The 23,035-nt window shown below is 40.5% G+C and overlaps 1 protein-coding gene across 3 annotated transcripts in view; it reads left to right on the forward strand.

Moving 5' to 3' along the window:
- Positions 1-618: 618 nt before the first annotated feature.
- SYK (spleen associated tyrosine kinase) overlaps positions 619-23,035 on the forward strand; it is a 383,129-nt gene continuing 360,712 nt past the window's right edge. The window contains exons 1-2 of one of the 3 annotated variants that reach the window (XM_073671016.1): positions 628-760; positions 857-972. The gene's annotated coding sequence lies outside the window, so the exon portion shown is untranslated. Of the gene's footprint in view, positions 973-23,035 lie in introns of all 3 variants that reach the window. The other 2 variants (XM_073671015.1, XM_073671017.1) reach the window with 2 other exon arrangements.

A 23,035-nucleotide genomic window follows, 5' to 3' on the forward strand; every position in this document is an offset into this window, starting at 1 on the left:
CCAACAAGCAATCCAGTAAGTGATACATTGCTGGAATCAGGGTCTCTGCCCCTGCATCATGTAGTTCTCAGATTACATAGCAAAGATCTGCTGAAGCATTCCATTTGAGCTGCTGGGACTTGAGACAGCATCGATAGCTGACGATCATGACACCTTTGGAAATAAAAAAAAATGTTAATAAGTTCTGTATAGTTATATGACAAACACATTTATAAATGTCTGATAGATGTGTCTCCCTCCTCTGTGACTCACATCTTCCTCCAAGAGATTCCTCGCCATGTGGTAGGTGGTTTTAGTGACCTCCAATTCTGAAGACTTAAGTGGGTTCATGAAGGTCGAATCCACATTTATCAAACATTTGTGGCATTTCCTGTATATATTCTATAAATGTCAAATGTAGGAATAACCTTTTACTGGTCCCGCAATTATGCTTCAAAATGAACAAGTCTTACATAATGAAATTGCAATTCTTTTTAATTATTTGGAAGATTAAAAAAAAAACATTTGATGCATATGTGTATATTATATTCTACATCTGGTTATCACTTGAAAAGTTCAATATTGGTCAATACTTTTCGGTGGACATGGGTTCACTGACATGTTTAGCTATTATGCAATGCAATCCCTCTGTCATAAATGAGTATACAGAGAATGTAAAAGGAAGTAATGTGGCAAACAGCCGTTAAGGAAGTCGATGCAAACAGAACAAGATGAGAAAATGAGGAAGCAGCCACACAGTTCCAGTTGATAGATTTTTACTGTAAGGCTTCGTAAATACGCCTTCTCCTCCTTTATCAAGGACACCCAGCTATATCTTTTTCTTTTATTTATTTTTCTTTAATTTGACTAAAACTAGATTTCAGGAGAGAGATGGATCTTCATAAACTTCTAACTCAAAAGTTTTCTTAATCAAGAGACCATTCCTCAAGACGAGAAAAGAACTATTCGATATCAAGTTAATCCAAGCAATAGGTAAGTGCTAATATACTGAGTGTGTTATGAAAGTTATATAGACATTGAGGGGTGAACATCATGGTGAAAGGTCCGGTAACTCTTATTGCATCGTCCCTGAGTAGGATACAAGATAATTAAGTCTTTGCCTGTGAGAAGGTCTGGAGATCAAAGATGGTGCTACTTCTTATTAGACTTCCACTAAGAGTCTTAATAGGCATGGCATTGACAAGATAGGTAACTTTGTCTTATGCTTCAATGTAATAGAATTGGCACGAAAATGACCATTTTACTAGTATAAGGTCTATGGACTATGCTAGTTATTGTAGAAATATTATTCTCTCAAAATTATCCATTTAGGTTAGCTTAGTTTTAGTTATTTTAGGTTACATCGTTTACTTCTTTATTCCTATTTAGCATCTTAAAACATATTGTATAAATAAGCTTAAACTTTCACAACAACTACATATGTTATTATAATGCATGACTGCCAATATAACCTTTATTATCAGGCTATTTAATCCAACTTTCCTAAAGACCTGAAAAGTAGATATGCCAAATTAGACAGTGTCACATTCCCCGCTCTTCTGAGACTTTTAATTTATCTCAGCTACCATCCCTCCAAAGGATAGCACCATCTATGGGTAATAACGAAAATAAACATCATGGTAAATATAAGATATCATGTTCAAGTGATCTTAAAGGGAATGTCCAGGCAAAGGTGGACATATTATTGTTGCTATCAGGGCTCACTTCCACCTGCAAAGCACGACATAAAGGGTTTTTCTTTTATGATGAACTATTACTATTGGACTCCAAAGGGCTAACACACTATTCTTGCATAGTAGCCCTCTTCTGTTTCTGTACGCTCCTGTGACCAGGACTTTACAAAATCCCTAATAGCTGGAAAGTTGATATAATTAAAAAACAAAAAAATAATAATAATCTCCTGTTGAATTCCCAGCATTTTAGTGACCAAGCTGTAGTGATCCACAGTGTTCTTTGTTTGCTTCCATGTTATTATAGTGTCTTACCATCACATACATCCACATGACTGCTGCAGCCCATCACTGTCCTCAGCAGTCTTTTTCCATACATGAACATAGCCACCACATGATTGGCTACAGTGGTTATGTGCATATACAGAACATTTTCACAGTAAATAAAAACTATTGGGGACCTTTAGAGCATCAGATTACTTTTTATTCTATTACATTTCCTGTATTTATCTAAAACAAATGTTTGAAGAAGTTGTCCAGTACTTTTTTGAATTGCCTCAATGTATTTAGCATGTGGGCATAAGTGTTTTTGTAATTACCTTTTGTTGTATGTATTGCCTGTGAGTGGCGCTATTGCTGGCGGCAGCCGGCTTTTTCTTCCAATGATGTCACGTCAAGTGAGGCATGACATCAGAGACGCGGGGTTACCCCGCAGCAGCCACCGTGGAACGCAGCACTGGGTCACGCCCGGCTGCAGCCTGGACTTGTCGTGATGTCAGCGGATGTCAGAGCCGGCTGCCGCCGGGGGTCACGTGATGCCTGTGAGCGGCCAGCGATAGTGCCACTCACAGGCAATACATACAACTAAAGGTAATTACAAAAACCCGTATGGCCTTATGCTAAATACATTGAGGCAGTTCAAAAAAGTACTGGACAACTCCTTTAAGTCCCAAACAAATACTTTAACTTGACATAGCTAATTTTCATTTTTGTGCTTTCATTGTTTTTTCCCCTTCTTCCAAAAGCCATAACATTTTTATTTTTCCGTCCACATAGCCGTATTAGGGCTTGCTTTTAGCGGGACTAGCTGTACTTTTAAATGACACCATTCATTTTACCACCCAATGTACTGAAAAATGGGAAAAAAATATCCAAGTGCGGAAAAATAAGAAAAAAACACTTTTCCGGCATTGTTTTTTGTGTTTTGCTTTTATAGCATGTTTTTTGTGGTAAAAATCAACTTGGCATCAAGATTCTGTAGGTTAGTACAATTACGGCAATACCAAACATGTCCAATGTTTTTATTGTTAGTGGTAAAAAAAAATGTGGAAACTTGTACCAAAAAAAAATTTGTTTGTGTTGCCAATTTCTAAGACCCGTAATGTTTTCACTTTTTGGTCGATGGAAACGTGTGAGAGCTTGTGCTTTGCAGGGGAAGAAGATGTTTTTATTGATGCCACTTTGGGATAATTATGACATTGCATTGAAGTGACCAAAAAAGCAATTTTAGCATCTTGAATTTTTTTCTGTTTACGATGTTTACTGATCGGATTAATACATTTTATAGTTTGAAAGATCGGACTTTTATGGATGCAGTGATACCAAATATGTATATTTTTGTAAGAATTTTATTTTTAATAGGGGAAATGCGGTTGCTAAATCACCTTTACTTTATTGAGCAATATATTTGTATATAATAAAAATCAGTCTCCCATGAAGCCCAGCTACAAGCTGAGTTTCGACAGAGAGCAATGATGGCAGACACAGAGGTCTTCCGGAGACCCCTGGCTGGAGGGTCTGTTAATGTCGATGTCACAGATTAACAGCAGCATTTAACCAGTAAACAGCCTTGGGAAATGCTTGGCTCCACCTTTGTCTGTTAGAGGCAGATCCTGGCTGTGTCTCATAGACATTATCTGGCAGGTATGGTGTGGGCTTAGCCTCTGTGTATGGAGCTTCTGCACCATACACCCACTCCCATCTTGTGCCGTACATATACAGAGGGTTTCAGGAAGGAGTTAATATGCCACTTCACTTTTTTAAAGCTATTTCCAAACAGGAATTAAAACTACATTTAGAAACAGATAATTATATAAACTGCTGCCATATAAGCATGTACTGTCACCAACAAGCCCCTTTAGTTGCCAGCGCAGGAAATATTTTTACCACGGAGCCATTACTTGAAGCCAGGCTTAGACAAGCTTATGAAAAAAGATCCGATTTTCATCCGTATTGTCATGAATAGTTAATCGCCTTGTCATCCGTGTGCCATTCATGTGTCCATTTTTTACATCTATGTGACATCCGCATGGCATCCGTGTGGCATCCTTATTAATGCATCAACAGTTTAAAATGTACATGATGAAATACAGTTATCTACATTTATTATGGCAATGTATCTGTAAAAAATTTTTTGTGTGCCCAAAGATTTGAATAGGCAATTCAACTTCATCCCAAAATATGGAAGAGACTAGTACTCCTATATATTTCAGACTGACGCTTGGTCTATGTGAAAAATTTGTCATCTGAACAGCCCAAATGAGTAACAATGGCAAGTATACTATAAGTGTGTTGTCCGATTTTAACATGTCTATATAAAATACTTGCCTGAACGAGTCCTCTGGTAGACTTGCCTGCTCCCCATTAAATGGACACTTATTCATTTGTGGTTAGTAACTTACCATGACAATATTAATTGATGGCTAAAGAATAGGATGGAACAATTTAAATAGGTAAAGACCATAGTAACCAAAAGGGTCCTCCCAAACTAGATATGAGAAACAATACGAACCACCAGGGAGTTGTGACCCAAAAAACAGTCAATACAACAATGATGCATATAAAACATAATGACATTTATTTAATCAGTTAAAAAACAGAACTAGTTATTATCATAATGGTGAGAAATAAATAATAAAAGACTCAAATGTGTGACAAAATTGGCACTTGTATGTGATAAAGTATAGTATTGCACATGGGGTGTCTAGACACCAAGGAGAATCTAAAGGGACATATTCCATATATAGGGGATAGTCAAGGTAAATATATAGAGATAGTCATAAGGTGGAATTGCATTTTTTGCAATTTAACTGCACTTGGAATTTTTTCCCCGTTTTCCAGCACACGATATGGTAAAACTAGTGATGGCGTTTAAAAGTACAACTTGTCCCGCAAGAAATAAGCCCTCACATGGCCATATTGATGAAAAAATAAAAAAGTTATGGCTCTGGGAAGAAGGGGAGCAAAAAATTAAAACGCAAAAATGGAAAATGCTCCAGTCATTAAGGGGTTAAAGAGCCATGTTGATTCTTCTGTTCTTTACAATTCCAGTATCATACAGTACATGAACCGAAAAGAAATATGTTCTTACATACACATATATACACATATACTGTACATTCATAAACACATATACATACGTATATACATAGACATATACATACACATATACCGTACACACGCATATACATACACATATACCGTACATACTTACACACCTACAGTACAGACCAAAAGTTTGGACACACCGTCTCATTTAAAGATTTTTCTGTATTTTCATGATTATGAAAATTGTACATTCACACTGAAGGCATCAAAACTATGAATTAACACGTGGTATTATATACTTAACAAAAAAGTGTGAAACAACTGAAAATATGTCTTATATTCTAGGTTCTTCAAAGTAGCCACCTTTTGCTTTGATGACTGCTTTGCACAATCTTGGCATTCTCTTGATGAGCGTCTAGAGGTAGTCACCGGAAATGGTCTTCCAACAATCTTGAAGGAGTTCCCAGAGATGCTTAGCACTTGTTGGCCCTTTTGCCTTCACTCTGCGGTCCAGCTCACCCCAAACCATCTCGATTGGGTTCAGGTCTGGTGACTGTGGAGGCCAGGTCATCTGGCGTAGCACCCCATCACTCTCCTTCTTGGTCAAATAGCCCTTACACAGCCTGGAGTGTGTGTTTGGGGTCACTGTCCTGTTGAAAAATAAATGATGGTCCAACTAAACGCAAAGGGGATGGAATAGCATGCCGCTGCAAGATGCTGTGGTAGCCATGCTGGTTCAGTATGCCTTCAATTTTGAATAAATCCCCAACAGTGTCACCAGCAAAGCACCCCCACACCATCACACCTCCTCCTCCATGCTTCACGGTGGGAACCAGGCGTGTAGAGTCCATCCGTTCACCTTTTCTGCATCGCACAAAGACACGGTGGTTGGAACCAAAGATCTCAAATTTAGACTCATCAGACCAAAGCACAGATTTCCATTGGTCTAATGTCCATTCCTTGTGTTCTTTAGCCCAAACCAGTCTCTTCTGCTTGTTGCCTGTCCTTAGCAGTGGTTTCCTAGCAGCTATTTTACCATGAAGGCCTGCTGCACAAAGTCTCCTCTTAACAGTTGTAGAGATGTGTCTGCTGCTAGAACTCTGTGTGGCATTGACCTGGTCTCTAATCTGAGCTGCTGTTAACCTGCGATTTCTGAGGCAGGTGACTCGGATAAACTTATCCTCAGAAGCAGAGGTGACTCTTGGTCTTCCTTTCCTGGGGCGGTCCTCATTTGAGCCAATTTCTTTGTAGCGCTTGATGGTTTTTGCAACTGTACTTGGGGACACATTCAAAGTTTACCCAATTTTTCGGACTTCATTTCTTAAAGTAATGATGGCCACTCATTTTTCTTTACTTAGCTGCTTTTTTCTTGCCATAATAAAAATTCTAACAGTCTATTCAGTAGGACTATCAGCTGTGTATCCACAAAACTTCTGCACAACACAACTGATGGTCCCAACCCCATTTATAAGGCAAGAAATCCCACTTATTAAACCTGACAGGGCACACCTGTGAAGTGAAAACCATTTCCGGTGACTACCTCTTGAAGCTCATCAAGAGAATGCCAAGAGTGTGCAAAGCAGTCATCAAAGCAAACGGTGGCTACTTTGAAGAACCTAGAATATAAGACATATTTTCAGTTGTTTCACACTTTTTTGTTAAGTATATAATTCCACATGTGTTAATTCATAGTTTTGATGCCTTCAGTGTGAATGTACAATTTTCAAAGTCATGCAAATACAGAAAAATCTTTAAATGAGAAGGTGTGTCCAAACTTTTGGTCTGTACTGTATATATACACATATACCATACATACACATGTACATACACATATACCATACATACACACACATATACAGTACATACACATATACTGTAAATACATACATATATACATACACATATACTCTAAATACACACACAGATACACACACATATACCATCCTGCTTTTCCTTCACTATTGTCCCCAGTGTGTTTTGTACTGTGGGTCCCCTGACTACAGATGAATACACACCATTGGGGTGTGCCATGCAGGAGGACAGAGATGGCAGCTAGTGAATGCACTCTCACCAGCCTGATGGGGAAAGCATTCATTGGCCAGGGACCTCTCTCCCTGCATCACATGCCCCCTTTTTCAATTCATTTACTTTGCGCAGAGCTCTCTCCCTGGCTCTGGTATCAGAATAATTACAGGTGGGAGTGAGAGAGCCCCGGTGCTTCTTGACACTGGGCCCCTCTCACTCCTGCTTATAATCTTGAATGAGTGGCCCAATAGTGGCTGCGTGGTCTTGCCCCTATGGGCAGTATGCCCCTGGCTGCAGCGTTTCAGCAAGCTTTATTCAGCTGGCGACCCCAAACAGTAACACGTACTTCTGTTTAGAAGTCTGTGTCTGGGGTTCGGCACCGGACACGCGAACCTCAAATTTTACCATTCGAGTTCGCTCAACCCTAGTCAGGATCATGGAAGTTCTAATGTTTTCAAATAAATTCGATTGACCGATTTTATTTGCTTATCTCCATCAATTACCAATAGAAGCAGTTCGTTTCATAATGTGGCATTTTGTATTTGCTGTTTAAAGAATTATCTTGTTAATATTCCATTCTATTATTACTAATAATAGGGTAAAACTTTATACTCAGATTTACTAGTTTCCTCTAGAAAGTCATAAAACAAAATTGATCTTGGCTCCTCTTATGGAATGTATGAGATAACATTATTTCTCCTCTGTTGATCTGAAAAGCAAATACTGGACACACCAATGATTTACTAGGTTTAGTTAGGAGATACTCGAGTTTCATTGACTGCATTCGTGATCATGGTTACATTTTGTAATATTGAATGAATAGATGAATACCAATATGCCGCCTGCAAAATTTTGCTGTCTCTGTCTTTAGAGCAAGTGTCATGTCTTGCAAATATGGTCAAGGAAACAACAAAAAAACTTGTATAGATGCAAAAGCTTATCTGCAGCTACATCCACATTCAACTTCCTTCTTCTTACATTTTATCTCTCTGCATCCACCCTAGTTTTATGTGTGTATTTACTATATTTTTGAATTCATGTGTCCTATAATTACTTTGTCAAAATTCCAGTGTAGTTTAAAGAGGATCTGTCAGCAGGTTAAAAGTAGCCAGTTTTCGCTTTTGTTTTCTTATTTTATTCATGCTGCTCCCTTGAGTATAAATGTTTGTTTTTAAAGAGGAAATTTCACCAGTAGCATGTTTAACTAGCTATATCATGCAATAGTGGCTGCAGAGCTGAATAAAATGTCCATTTAATTGTTCTATTTTTCATCTCCTTTGTGGAGTTATTAGCTTGTAAAGCTTAGATTCTAATTCATGCTAAGTCCAAAGGGGTGTTAGCAGAGATTCTTCTCTGGTTGCCTATACTTATTCCCCTGCATGACATTGCCAAATCATAAACAGAAGGTGTCATGTGGGAGGAAAAAAGAGAGAAGGTCAGAACAGGCTTTCTACTGTTATACATGTAATGGCACACAGTCCTGTCTCCTCTGTGATCTCTGCACCTATTGTGTAGAATAGAGCAAAGCTGTGTGTCATTATTAACACCTCTTGCAGATCACCTCTCAGTGCAGTATCAGTGTGAGAGCAGAAGCAGTAGAGTCAAGTTAACAATGCCCTGAGATGAGAGCTGCAGGAGGTGCTTGTAATGACACACAAGCTTGGATTGGTTCACAGGAGAACAGGAGAATCCTCCAGTGGGCCCCTGTGTAAGAGTGGGCCACTACCCTCTTATATAAGCAGTAATTGGCACAATACACTTGAGTCACTATGTACAGACAAAGGTAGCATCTTATTCATTTAACAATCTACCCAGTTCATTGTTATATAAATTTGTGATTTAGGGTAATGTCATATTTGCATGTAATTGAACAGTGGCATTGGTTACTTTTCATAGAATCATAGAATCATAGAATGGTAGAGTTGGAGGGGACCTCCTGGGTCATCTGGTCCAACCCCCTGCTCAAAGCAGGATTCACTAAATCATCTCAGACAGATGTCTGTCCAGCCTCTGTTTGAAGACGTCCATTGAAGGGGAACTCACCACCTCTCGTGGCAGCCTGTTCCACTCATTAATCACCCTAACTGTCAAAAAGTTTTTTCTAATATCTAATCTGTGTCTCCTCCCATTTAGTTTCATCCCATTGCTTCTAGTCTTTCCTTGTGCAAATGAGAATAAAGATGATCCTTCTACAATGTGACAGCCCTTGACATATTTGTAGACAGCTATTAAGTCTCCTCTCAGTCTTCTTTTTTGCAAGCTAAACATTCCCAAATCCTGCAACCGTTCCTCATAGGACAGGGTTTGCAGACCAGTCACCATTCTGGTCGCTCTTCTCTGAACTTGCTCCAGTTTGTCTATGTCTTTTTTAAAATGTGGTGCCCAAAACTGTACACAGTATTCCAGATGAGGTCTGACCAAAGAGGAGTAAAGACCGATAATTACTTCACGTGATCTAGACTGTATGCTTCTGTTAATACATCCCAGAATTGTATTTGCCTTTTTTGCTGCTGCATCACACTGTTGACTCATGTTCAGTCTATGATCTATTAGTATACCTAAGTCTTTTTCACATGTACTGTTGCTTAGCTCTATTCCTCCCATTCTGTATATGCTTTTTTCATTTTTATTGCCCAGATGTAGTACTTTGCATTTTTCCCTGTTAAAAACCATTCTGTTGGTTGCTGCCCACTGCTCCAGTTTATTTAGGTCTTTTTGAATCCTCTCTCTCTCTTCTCTAGTATTAGCTATCCCTCCTAGCTTTGTGTCATCAGCAAATTTAATCAGTTTACCCTCAATTCCTTCATCTAAATCATTGATAAAGATGTTGAACAATACAGGTCCCAGGATGGAGCCCTGTGGTACCCCACTTGAGACATTCATCCAGCTGGATGTGAAGCCATTTACAACCACCCTTTGAGTCCGATCACTAAGCCAGTTATGAATCCACCTAACAGTTGCCTGGTCCATTGCATACTTGGTCATTTTTTCAATAAGGATGTTGTGAGATACTTTGTCAAATGCTTTGCTGAAGTCAAGATATACTATATCTACAGCATTTCCCTGATCCACCCAGTCAGTGATTCTGTCATAGAAGGAAATTAAGTTAGTCTGACATGACTTGTTAGTTACAAACCCATGCTGACTCTGGTTAATCACTTCATTCTTATCCAGGTACTTACATACATGTTGTTTAATAATTTGTTCAAAGATCTTTCCTGGTATAGAAGTCAGACTCACCGGCCTATAGTTCCCTGGGTCCACCTTCTTCCCCTTTTTGAAGATAGGAACAACATTTGCTCTTCTCCAGTCTTCTGGGACTTCTCCTGTTCTCCAAGAATTTTCAAAGATTATGGAGAGTGGTTCTAAAATTTCTTCTACGATCTCCTTCAGTACTCTGGGGTGTAATTCATCTGGACCTGGAGACTTGAACTCATTTATGTTAGCTAAATATTCCCTCACAATCTTTCTGTTTACAGATAACTTGGATTCTTCTATTCCTTTAAAAGGACAGTGAAGATCAGTTGATGTTACATTTTCTTTCTGAGAGAAAACAGATGCAAAATAGGAATTAAAAAGTTCGGCCTTCTCAACATCCTCTCTTACCATTTCTCCATTTTCATCCTGTAAAAATCCTATAGCATCTTTGACTTTTCTTTTACTTTTGACATACCCCCAAAATCCTTTTTTATTGCTTTTGACATCTCTTGCAAGCCTTAATTCATTGTCAGCTTTAGCTAACCTGATACATGCCCTACAGGATCTGCAGACTGCATTATAATCTTCTTTAGATATGCCTCCCTCTTTCCATTTAATAAACATTTCTTTCTTTCTTTTTAGCATGTGTTTAAGTTCTGTGTTCATCCATCCTGGTTTCCTTAAATGCTTCCCATTCTTCCTACTTTTCGGGATTGTTAACGATTGTGCTTTGAGAATCTCATTTTTAAAAATTTCCTATCCTTCCTGGACATTTTTGTCCTTAAGGACATCCAGCCATTGGATCCCTCCTATTCTCTTTCTGAGTCTCTTAAAATCTGCCTTTCTAAAATCTAACCTTGAAGTTTGAGTCTTCACATGTCTTCCTCCTCTAGTTATCCAAAATTCTATAATAGCATGATCGCTGCCTCCTAGGGTCCCAGCCACCTTTACCTCCTCAACCATTTCCTCCCTGTTTATAAGGATTAGATCCAAAGTAGCAGATCCCCTTGTTTTCTCCCCTACCTTTTGGAAGATAAAGTTGTCAGCAAGAGAGGATAAGAATTTGCTTGACCTGTTAGTTTTACTTGAGAGAGATTCCCAACAAATGTCTGGATAGTTGAAATCTCCCATGACCACTACGTCATATTTTTTGGAGAACTTGGTCATTTGATGCATAAAGAGTTCATCCATATCTTCAGCTTGCCCAGGTGGCCTGTAGTAAATGCCTACAATGGTGTCCTTTCCGTTGTTCTCTCCTTGTATTCTTACCCAAACAGTTTCCACAGAACTCCCAGTCTCTGAAGCTTCAATCTCTGTGCAGATATACGCTTTTCTAACATACAATGCAACACCTCCTCCTCGTTTATCAAGTCTGTTTCTTGCAAATAAGTTATATTCTTTTAGCCTTTTATTCCAATCATGTGTATCGTCCCACCAAGTTTCAGTGATTCCAATGACATCATATTCCTTTTCCTGCATTAGTAGTTCCAATTCTCCTTGTTTGTTGCCCATGCTTTGTGCATTTGTATAAAAACATTTTAGTTTGTGATTGGTTTCTCTTCCTCCCATATTTTTATTATTTAAATTGTTTTGTCTTTGTTCTTCCTTTCCACTTCCAGTAGCAGAGATCTCAATAGTATTTGTCAGCTGTATGGCTTTTTCTGGCCTTTTGCTTCCCTTCCCACATTGTTCTAGTTTAAAGCTCTCCTGATGAGTGTAGCAAGGCGACTTCCAAATGCATGTTTTCCAGTCTTCGTAAGGTGCACCCCATCTCTAGCAAGTAGTCCATCGTATAGGTAATTCATTCCGTGATCCAGAAATCCAAATCCTTGTTGACGGCACCATCGACGTAGCCAATTGTTCACCTGTAGAATCTTATTCCACCTCATTGTTCCATGGTCATCCACTGGGAGGATGGATGAGAAGACCACCTGCGCTCCCAATTCTTTCACTTTCTTGCCTAAGTCTTCAAAGTCTCTGCAGATGGTTTCCAGGTCCTTTCTTGCGGTGTCATTTGTCCCCACATGTATTAGCAGGAATGGGTAGTGATCTGTAGGTCTGAAGAGTCTTGATATCCTGTCAGACACATCTTTAATTTTTGCTCCTGGAAGACAGCACATTTCTCTTGAGGTTATGTCTGGTCTGCAGATAGCGGCCTCTGTTCCTCTTAACAGGGAATCCCCCATGACCACCACTCTCCGTTTTTTCTTAACAAAATTCATCTTTCTCCATCCAGGAGGATTCTGAGGGCTTACAAGGTTATTCATTGCTGGCAAAGTCTTATTTTGCTGTATTTCTTCATGGTTCTCCTGCGTGAGAGCCTGGTACTGGTTCCTGAGCAGTATGGGTGCTGACTGCCTCTCGATCCTCCAGCTTCTGTGGGTCACATGCTTCCATTCCTCTGTTTCCTCAGGTGCAGTTCGAATTTCTTCTCTTTCTGAATCATGAAGAGATAATTCTGCTCTGTCTAAGAACTCTTCACCTTCCTTAATGATTTTCAAGGTAGTTAACCTCTCTTCTAGATTTCGCAACTTTTCCTCCAACAGGGACACAAGCTTGCATTTCTGGCATGTGAAGTTTGGCTTTTCCACTGGCAAGTCTGTGAACATGTAGCAGGATATGCAGCTCACCAAATGGCTCCTGGACTCTTCCATGTTCTTACTGTTAATGTTCTGAAAACAGTGAAAAAAGCTTCAAAAAAAGCTTCAAAATGCGCGCGCCGGCCGGCTCGCGGTTTACCGATGTCCTCTTTTCAGCTCCAACAGCCTTTTGGGCCATTGGCACCCCAGTCCGACACTGATGACACATATAGATGAATCCTCTGCCCAAGGTTTTCTTTTAGCTCCTTAACCCCAAATGCCAACTTTAGCATATCTCCTTAGATGGGATTTAACATAGATGGAAATGAGAACTGTGACATACTGATGTTTTAACAACACAAAGCTGCTTGCTAGTGCAAGATGCCCTCTATTTAGGGCTCACATGCCCCTTTCTTCCCTCTATCCCCTTCACCCACCAAGTGATGGGCACAGATAATTTTTGCATTAATCTGTTTTTACAGAAGATAATTTTATGCACATGGTAAACAAAATTGTCTGAACAGTGTTCAAGGCACGGAGGTCAGTTTGGAAATGCTTTTTAAAAAATGTCACTTTTTGACACATAGGTAGTTTTTAACTTATGATAATTGGACTTATATAAGACTCATAGTTATGAAATTCAGATGTAAAAAAAACCTAATACTCACCTGATTGCTCACCTCTCCGACTGGCCGCTGCTCTCACGGGTGTGTCAGAGGTGATAGACAGTCGCCCTGCAGTTGGTTGCAAGAAATCTCGACTTTTGGCATTACAGACATCTTCTTAGAGGTTGGCTGTCTCTAGGACTCAGCAGCTACCTCCCTCTGGCTAATTAGCTCCCTGGTCTGGGTGTATAAATACCTGGTGTGTCTGAGAGGGAGGTGCCGGCGATATTCCTTACTACTTTTGAGGCTTTAGCAAGAGCAGTACTTTGTCCTCTCTAGAGCTTGAGGCCATGTGCGCATTTGTTTGGAGTCGTCTAAAGCTAAGCAATTCTCCCCTGTTTGTCTACCCTTGTTGTCTATAGAGTTTAGTGGAGATCGACTAATGTTCATCTCCTTCCTTCCCAAGCCTTAGCCATACTGCAGGGAAAGTCAGGGCGAGGCATGCGTGTGGCGATTGGCAAATAGCCAATATAAGAACGGTAGTTGAGACAGGGTGACACTAGACTGGACTAGGATGTCTCCTCTCCCCCCTTTCCCTAGTGTCTGGGCTCCCTTTCCCTCTTCCCTCTGTGTCGCAGTAAGTCTTTCCCACACCTTGCGTGACAATCGGGATGTGGTCGAACACTTATCTGCTTGTTGTATTTGCGAGCGTTCTAAAGTATCGCATACCCGTTCGTCTGGTACTCTTCTTCCACTACCTATTCCTATCAGACCATGGACACACTTGTCCATGGATTTTATTAATGACTTACCGGTATCTGCAGGCAAAACTGTGGTTTTGGTGGTAGTAGATAGGTTCAGTAAAATGGTTCACTTCATCGCATTACTGGCACTTCCAAATGTCAAGACTCTTGCCCAGGTGTTCATAAATGAGATTGTGAGGCTTCGCGGGGTTCCCTCTGATATGGTGTCAGATCGGGGGACCCAGTTTGTTTCAAAGTTCTGGAAGGCATTCTATTCTCGACTGGGGGTGCAGCTGTCCTTTTCCTCTGCCTTCCACCCTCAGTCGAATGGACAGACCGAGCGTGTCATTCAGAATTTGGAGACCTTCCTCAGGTGTTTAGTTTCTGAAAATCAGGAAGATTGGGCATCCTACCTACCGCTGGCCAAATTTCCCATTAATAATCATCGTCAAGAATCCACTGGCAGGTCACCGTTTTTTGGTGCATGCGGCTATCACCCACAGTTTGGTACCTTTAGTGGGGGAGGAGCTTCAGGAGTTCTTGAGGAGGAACGGTTTACTTCTTCGCTCTCCTCGGTATGGCAGGGTGTGCTGAGTAATTTAAAGATCATGGGAGACAGGTATAAACGTATGGCTGACAGAAAACGTTTGCCAGTTCCGGACCGGAATGTGAATGACTTTGTGCGGTTGTCTACCAGGAATATAAGATTGAAAGTTCCTTCTTGAAAGCTGGGACCTAGGTTTATTGGTCCCTATAAAATAACCGCCATCATTAACCCAGCAGCGCTTTGTCTTGAACTTCCTCAGGCCCTTAAGGGACACAACGTATTCCATAGGTCCTTATTTAAAAAATATGTGGAACCTCTTGAGCCCTCGCCTCTACCACCGACCCCAGTAAAGGTTGATGGTAATCTGGAGTTCCAGATTTCGAGGATTGTAGATTCTCGTCTCCAACGTCGTTCTCTATAATACTTGGTTCACTGGAAAGGCTATGGTCCAGAGGAGAGGATGTGGGTTTCAGCATTAGAGGTGAATGCTCCCTGATTGGTTCGCTTATTTCACATCTCTTTTCCTGAGAAACCCGGTCCTGAGTGTCCAGAAGCCAATCGTAGGGGGGGGGATACTGTCATGGGTGTGTGAGAAGTGACAGACAGTCACCCTGCAATTGGTTGCAGGAGATCTCTACATTTGGCATTACAGACATCTTCTTAGAGGCTGTCTCTAGGACCCAGCAGCTACGCTCCTCTGGCTAATAAGCTCCCTGGCCTGGGTGTATAAATACCTTGTGTGTCTGAGAGGGAGGTGCTGGCGATATTCATTAGTGTGATGTCAAGACATGCGGTGCAACCTTATGACTCGAATTGGCCTCTGAGGCCTGGATGCAGCCAGATGTTTTAGCCCATAGTGAAGGGGCCAGAGATGTGAAAGAAGATGACAACATGATGGACAATAAGGTGGCCAGAGGGATGAGCGGTGAAGTAAGTATTGGTAAAAAAATAAATTAATAGTACTCACCTATCTGGCGGCCTTGCTGCTTGCTGCACTTCATGTACTCATCTTCAGGACTTCCAGCTGTGTGAAGGGGCTACTTGGTCACTGCGTGTTCCAAGGTCGTGGCACATGTCTAATGTCATAACTTTGCCATATGCAGTGACCTTCAAGGCCTGGCCTATGCTGAAGAGGCTGGAGATGCAGCATGCTACAGTGGAAAAAATAGGACCAGACTGCAGGCAGCAAGCATTGAGGCGGCCAGGGAGGTGAGCATGAGATATTATTATTTTACTTTTGCTGACCTTGTTCCAACTTGCATACTAATTCAGGTTACAAACAAATGTACAAAACCTATTTAGTACGTTAGCTGGGGACTGGCTGCATATGTCAAGAATGTTAAAAAAAAGTACAACTGATTTTTCATATAGAATTCTATAACCCATATACAGTGGTGGCCAAAAGTATTGGCACCCCTGCAATTCTGTCAGATAATACTCCGTTTCTTCCTGAAAATGATTGCAATCACAAATTCTTTGGTATTATTATCTTCATTTAATTTGTCTTCAATGAAAAAACACAAAAAGAATTGTCCTAAAGCCAAATTGGATATAATTCCACACCAAACCTAAAAAAGGGGGTGGACAAAAGTATTGGCACTGTTTGAAAAATCATGTGATGCTTCTCTAATTCGTGTAATTAACAGCACCTGTAACTTACCTGTGGCACCTAACAGGTGTTGGCAATAAGTAAATCACACTTGCAGCCAGTTAACATGGATTAAAGTTGACTCAACCTCTGTCCTGTGTCCTTGTGTGTACCACATTGAGCATGGAGAAAAGAAAGAAGACCAAAGAACTGTCTGAGGACTTGAGAAACAAAATTGTGAGGAAGCATGAGCAATCTCAAGGCTACAAGTCCATCTCCAAAGACCTGAATGTTCCTGTGTCTTCCGTGCGCAGTGTCATCAAGAAGTTTAAAGCCCATGGCACTGTGGCTAGCCTCCCTAGATGTGGACGAAAAAGCAAAATTGACAAGAGATTTCAACGCAAGATTGTGCGGATGGTGGATAAAGAACCTCGACTAACATTCAAACAAGTTCAAGCTGCCCTGCAGTCCGAGGGTGCAACAGTGTCAGCCCATACTATCCGTCGGCGTCTGAATGAAAAGGGACTGTATGGTAGGATACCCAGGAAGACCCCTCTTCTTACCCCGAGACATAAAAAAGCCAGGCTGGAGTTTGCCAAAACTTACCTGAGAAAGCCTAAAACGTTTTGGAAGAATGTTCTCTGGTCAGATGAGACAAAAGTAGAGCTTTTTGGGAAAAAGCATCAACATAGAGTGTACAGGACAAAAAAAGAGGCATTCAAAGAAAAGAACACGGTCCCTACAATCAAACATGGCAGAGGTTCCCTGATGTTTTGGGGTTGCTTTGCTGCCTCTGGCACTGGACTGCTTGACCGTGTGCATGGCATTATGAAGTCTGAAGACTACCAACAAATTTTGCAGCATAATGTAGGGCCCAGTGTGAGAAAGCTGGGTCTCCCTCAGAGGTCATGGGTCTTCCAGCAGGACAATGACCCAAAACACACTTCCAAAAGCACTATAAAATGGTTTGAGAGAAAGCACTGGAGACTTCTAAGGTGGCCAGCAATAAGTCCAGACATGAATCCCATAGAACACCAGTGGAGAGATCTCAAAATGGCAGTTTTGAGAAGGCACCCTTCAAATATCAGGGACCTGGAGCAGTTTGCCAAAGAAGAATGGTCTACAATTCCAGCAGGCATTGTAAGAAACTCATTGATGATTACCGGAAGCGGTTGTTCGCAGTTATTTTGGCTAAAGGTTGTGCAACCAAGTATTAGGCTGAGGGTGCCAATACTTTTGTCTGGCCCATTTTTGGAGTTTTGTGTGAAATGATCAATGATTTGATTTTTGCTTCATTCTCTTTTGTGTTTTTTCCTTGCAAGCAAATTAAATGAAGATAATAAGACCAAAGAATTTGTGATTGCAATCATTTTCAGGAAGAAACAGAGTATTATCTGACAGAATTGCAGGGGTGCCAATACTTTTGGCCACCACTGTATACTTCTACACAGGGCCGCTTCTGCCATATGCAATATGAGCATCTTGCCTCAGATGGCAGTTTCAGTTGTCTCGCAACAAAGTGGGTGTGTGGAATGGGCTCTGAAACTGACTCTGCTCCACATATAATAGATGACGGCTTCTGCTTCTATCAGCTGTGGTCAGAGTTAAGCTCCAAACATGGCCGTTAACCATTTAGATGGTATTGTCAATTTTAAATGGAACGGTCAGAATTGTGCCGATGATCTCCTGTAAGTTCCTGCTCAGAGCAGGAGCTGACACGCCTCCTGCCTGTGTCCGAAACACTGATCTAATGCCCTGCAATGCAAAAGATGAGCGATCAGGGCAGTGAAAGTTGATGTCACATGGAGGGACAAGGTAAAAATGTAAAAATAAAGTTTTTAAAAATTGTAAAAATAATTAAAAAGAAATCACAAAATAAAGAACAAAAAAATGAAAACAATATGATTCCAATAAATACATATATTAAATGTAAAAACATAAATAAACAAAGTACACATACCGTATTTTTCGGACTATAAGACGCACCGGACCATAAGACACACCTAGGTTTTAAAGGAGGAAAATAGGAAAAAAAATGTAAGCAAAAAATGTGGTCATAATGCCCTGTTATGGGGGAGGGGGTCTGCTGCTGACACTGGTATTGGGGTAATGTCCCCCAATTCTGTTAATATCCTCCATCCAGGTATGTATGGCCCCTCCTTTCTGGTATAAGTGGCCCCCATCCCATCCTGGCATACCTGGCACTCATCCCCATCCTGGTATGCATGGTATCCCTTGATCCCCCATCCTGGTATGCATGGCACCGCTTTATACCCCATCTTGGTATGCATGACACCCCTTGATTCCCCATCCTGGTATGCATGGCACCCCTTGAGCCCCCATCCTGGTATGCATGGCACCCTCTGAGCCACCATCCTGGTATGCATGGCACCCCTTGAGCCCCCATCCTGGTATGCATGGCACCCCTTGAGCCCCCATCCTGGTATGCATGGCACCCTCTGAGCCCCCATCCTGGTATGCATGGCACCCCTTCAGCCCCCATCCTGGTATGCTTGGCACCCCTTGAGCCCCCATCCTGGTATGCATGGCACCCCTTGAGCCCCCATCCTGGTATGCATGGCACCCTCTGAGCCCCCATCCTGGTATGCATGGCACCCCTTGACCCGCAAGAGAAATTGATATCGTGTGGTCCTGAAAAACGAGCCGCATGTCAGTTTCTGCGGGTGATCCGCAGGTGCACAGAGACGCATAGTGGACATGGGATTTCTAGAAATCCCATCCATTATGCTGTAACATCTGGACGCTACGGGTTTGGCGCTGCATAAACATGCAGCTTCAAACCCGCAGTGGCTCCTGATCGTGGGCACATAGCCTAAATCTGTCCCACTAGTTAATCCCTTCAGTGAACACCATAAAAAATATATAAAAAAACGAGTCAAAAAAGTGGAATAATACAAATTAAAAAGTTGAATATAAATAAAAATGGTATAGCTGAAAGTTTCATCTTGTCCCAAAAAAACAAGCCACAATACAGCAGACAAATAAAAAGTTATAGCTCTCAGAATATAGCGATGCAAAAACAATTATTTTTTCTAAAAAATAATTCATATTTTGTAACAGCGGCAAAACATAAAAAAGTACAGATATTTGGTATCGCTGCACCCAGAACGACCCGATCTATAAACTGTCACACTAGTTAACTCCTTCAGTGATTAATGAAAAAATAAATAAATAAAAACAGTGGTAAACAAAAGTTTCTTTTTCATCATACCAATGAAAAAAATTGGAATAAAATGCAATGGAAAAGTCGAATGTAAATAAAAATGTATATAGCTGAAAACATCATCTTGTCCCGCAAAAAACGAGCCACCATCTTCTGCTCCATCAGCGGAGAAATAAAAAGCTATAGCTCTCTGAATATAGCGATGTAAAAGCAAATTTTGTTTTATAAAATTGTTTTTATTATGTAAAAGCGGCAACATATAACAAGACATAAATGTGGTATCAATGTAATCGCACCGACCCGAAGAATAAACGGGGTGTAGTTTGTGGGCGGTTTCCACTGCTTAGGCACATCAGGGACTCTGCAAATGCGACATGGCTTCCATTATATATTCTAGCCAATTTTTCACTTCAAAAGTCAATTGGCACTCCTTCCCTTCCGAGCCCTGCTGTGTGCTTAAACAGTAGTTTTCCTCCACATATGAGGTATTGGCGTACTCAGGAGAAATTGCTCAGCAAATTTTGTTGTCTATTTTCTCCTGTTACCTTTGTGAAAATGAAATATTTGGGGCTAAAGCAACATTTTTGAGGGAAAAATGTATTATTTAATTTTTACGTCTCAATGTTATCAAATTCTGTGAAGCACCTGTGGGTTCAAAGTGCTCACCACACCTCTAGATAAATTCTTTGAGGGATGTAATTCCCAAAATGGGGTCACCTGTTGGGTGTTTCCACTGTTTAGGCACATCAGGGGCTCTGTAAACGCTACAAAATTGAAATAGTGCTGCTTCTCTTCCGAGTCCTGCCGTGTGCACAAAAGAGTAGTTTTCCGCCATATATGGGGTATCGATGTACTCAGGAAAAATTCCACAACAAATCTTGGAGTCCATTTTCTCATGTTACTTTTGTAAAACTGAAAAATTTGGGGCTAAAGCAGCATTTTTGTGAGAAAATTTTATATCTTCAGTTTTTACTTCCACATTGCTCTAATTCCTGTGAAGCACCTATAAAATTCTTGAATGTTGTATTGAGCAATTTAAGGGGTGCAGTTTTTAAAATGGTGCCACTTTTAGATATTTTCTGTCACATAGGCCCCTCAAAGTCACTTCAAATGGGATGTGGTTCCTTAAAAAATTGGTTTTGTAAGTTTTGTTTGAAAACTGAGAAATTTCTGATAAACCTCTAACCCTTCTAGTGCCCTAAAAAAATTGTTTAAAAAATTATGGTGATGTTAAGAAGACATGTGCAAATGTAATTTATTAACTATTTTGAGCCATATAGCTCTCTGGTTTAAGGGCATAAAAATGTAAAGTTAAAAAAATATTCTAAATTTTCAATATTTCACAAATAAACACAATAAAATTTGACCTAATTTGACCTAAATTTACTACTACCATAAAGTGCAATGTGTCATGAAAAAACAGTCTGCGATACGTTGAAGCGTTCCCGAGTTATTACCTCATAAAGTTACACTGGTCATAATTGGAAAATTTGGTTTGGGCAGGAAGGTGAAGACTGGCTTCGGGGTGAAAGTGCTAAAAAAATGTTTTAATCATTCCCGTTCTCATTGTCGAAAATAAAAAAATATATAAAAAATAAGCATATCACTGCATCCATAAAAGTCTGGTCTATAAAAACTATCAAAATCTAAAATTAATTTATCAGATCGGTAAACAGAAAAAAAATCGAATACCTAGAATTGCGGGTTTTTTTGGTCACAGCACCTCTCTAAAAAATACCATAAAAAGAGATCATAACATGGTATGGACCCAAAATTTGTATAAAAGAACATCAACTCACCATACAAAAGAAACAAGCCCTCACACAACTCAATAGACATAAAAAAATAATAATGTTATGGATCTTAGAAAATGATCTCACAAAAGAAAAAAGGTTACAAATTAAAAAAAAAAAATTTCACCACTAATCTACAAAAAAAATCTATGCAAGTGTGGGAACGCCATAATCACACTGACCTGGAGAATTATGTTAATGGGTAATTTTTAACATACAATTAATACCCTAAAAGCAAAATCTCAAAAACAATGACAGAATTGTATTTATTCACTGTAGATACATATTGCAGGCCGTAAGAAAGCTAGAATTGACCTTGTTTCTAAATGTTGCACATCTTTATTTTTAGGTCCATTGGTGTCTCAGCAGCTGCAAACGTATTGGTTATATTGGTCTTGTAAATATACTGTATCACGTAGGTAGTTATTGAGATAAACACTTTATGAAATATTTCGCTTCTTGATTTCTCATTGTTTTTATACGTGTATAATTTAGGTATTGTGAGAGAATCTAGGTATAGTATGTGAAAATCTATAAGGACTCTTTTTTTTTTTTCTTTACGTTGTAGAGAATTGGGCAGAGTAAAGGACGTGGTCAGATAGACAGGAAATAAATGGTCTGCTAAATAGTATATTTTCTTTCTTACCGTGGACTAGCTACTAGGTCATTTTGTAGCTACACATTTTCGCCTCTGGTTTTACACAAACTAATTCAGTAAGTTTACCCATAATGTGCAAATCAGGAGTGTATCATATGGCCACCTTTACCCAATGGCGTAACTTGAAGCTCATGGGCCCAATGCAAAAGCTCCAACAGGGCCCCCAATTATTGCAAGCCTTTAGGCTATGTGCCCACGATGCAGAAATGAAGCAGAAAATTTCTGCAGCATTTCTGCATCTCCCTGGCAGAAAAAAACGCATGCGGATTGTACATGCAGATTGTACATGCAGATTGTGCATGCGTTTTTCCTGCAGAATACATGCGGATCCACATGCGGGTTCACATGCGTTTCCGCATGCAGATTGACAAGCGCTTTCCAGGCGATAGCATCACTTGGAAAGTGCTTGACAACTAGGTCACACTGTATAAATCCATGCAAACAGCAAACAGCATGGATTTATACAGTGTGAACCGTAAAAATGAAAACAAATAAAGCTATACTCACCCCCGAGGCCCCGGCGTGGCTGCAGCGCTCGTTACTGTCTGGTTCCTGGCTGCCGGCATATCGCGAGACAGAGCGGTGAAGGGCCTGCGGTCACATGACTGTGACGTCACCGAAGGTCCTTCAGCGCTGCTGGCATTCAGAGAGAAGACGCCGGACAGGTGAGTATAAACTTTATTTGTTATTTTATTCTTTTTTTACAGGTACAATGGTACCCAGGTCTGGATGAGAGTCTCCTTTCCTCCAGAACTGGGTACCATTCGCACATAGAGACGCATAGAAGCCGCTTGTAAAAATGTACAGTCGCGGTTTCTATGCGTCTCAATGCAAGTCAATGGCGGGAGTTCCGCTGCGCTTCCGCAAAATTAAATGACATGCTGCGGATTTTTGTACGTAGCATAAACGCTGCGGAAAAATCCGCAACATGTGCATAGAACATGCGGAATCCCCTTGGGGACCATGGGGTGCGGATTACCTAGCGTTTCACAAGCGTTTCCGCTGCGGAAATTCCGCAGCATAAACGCTTGAAAAGCGCTACGTGGGCACACAGCCTTAATAGCATTGTTCTTTTAATAGGGACTTTTTGGGCCTCTTAGGCTTAGTGTTCATGATGC

The sequence above is a fragment of the Phyllobates terribilis genome, unplaced genomic scaffold (assembly GCF_046119375.1).
Source record: "Phyllobates terribilis strain yellow unplaced genomic scaffold, ASM4611937v1 Scaffold_1__5_contigs__length_1240528914, whole genome shotgun sequence".
Classification (NCBI taxonomy): Eukaryota; Metazoa; Chordata; class Amphibia; order Anura; family Dendrobatidae; genus Phyllobates; species Phyllobates terribilis.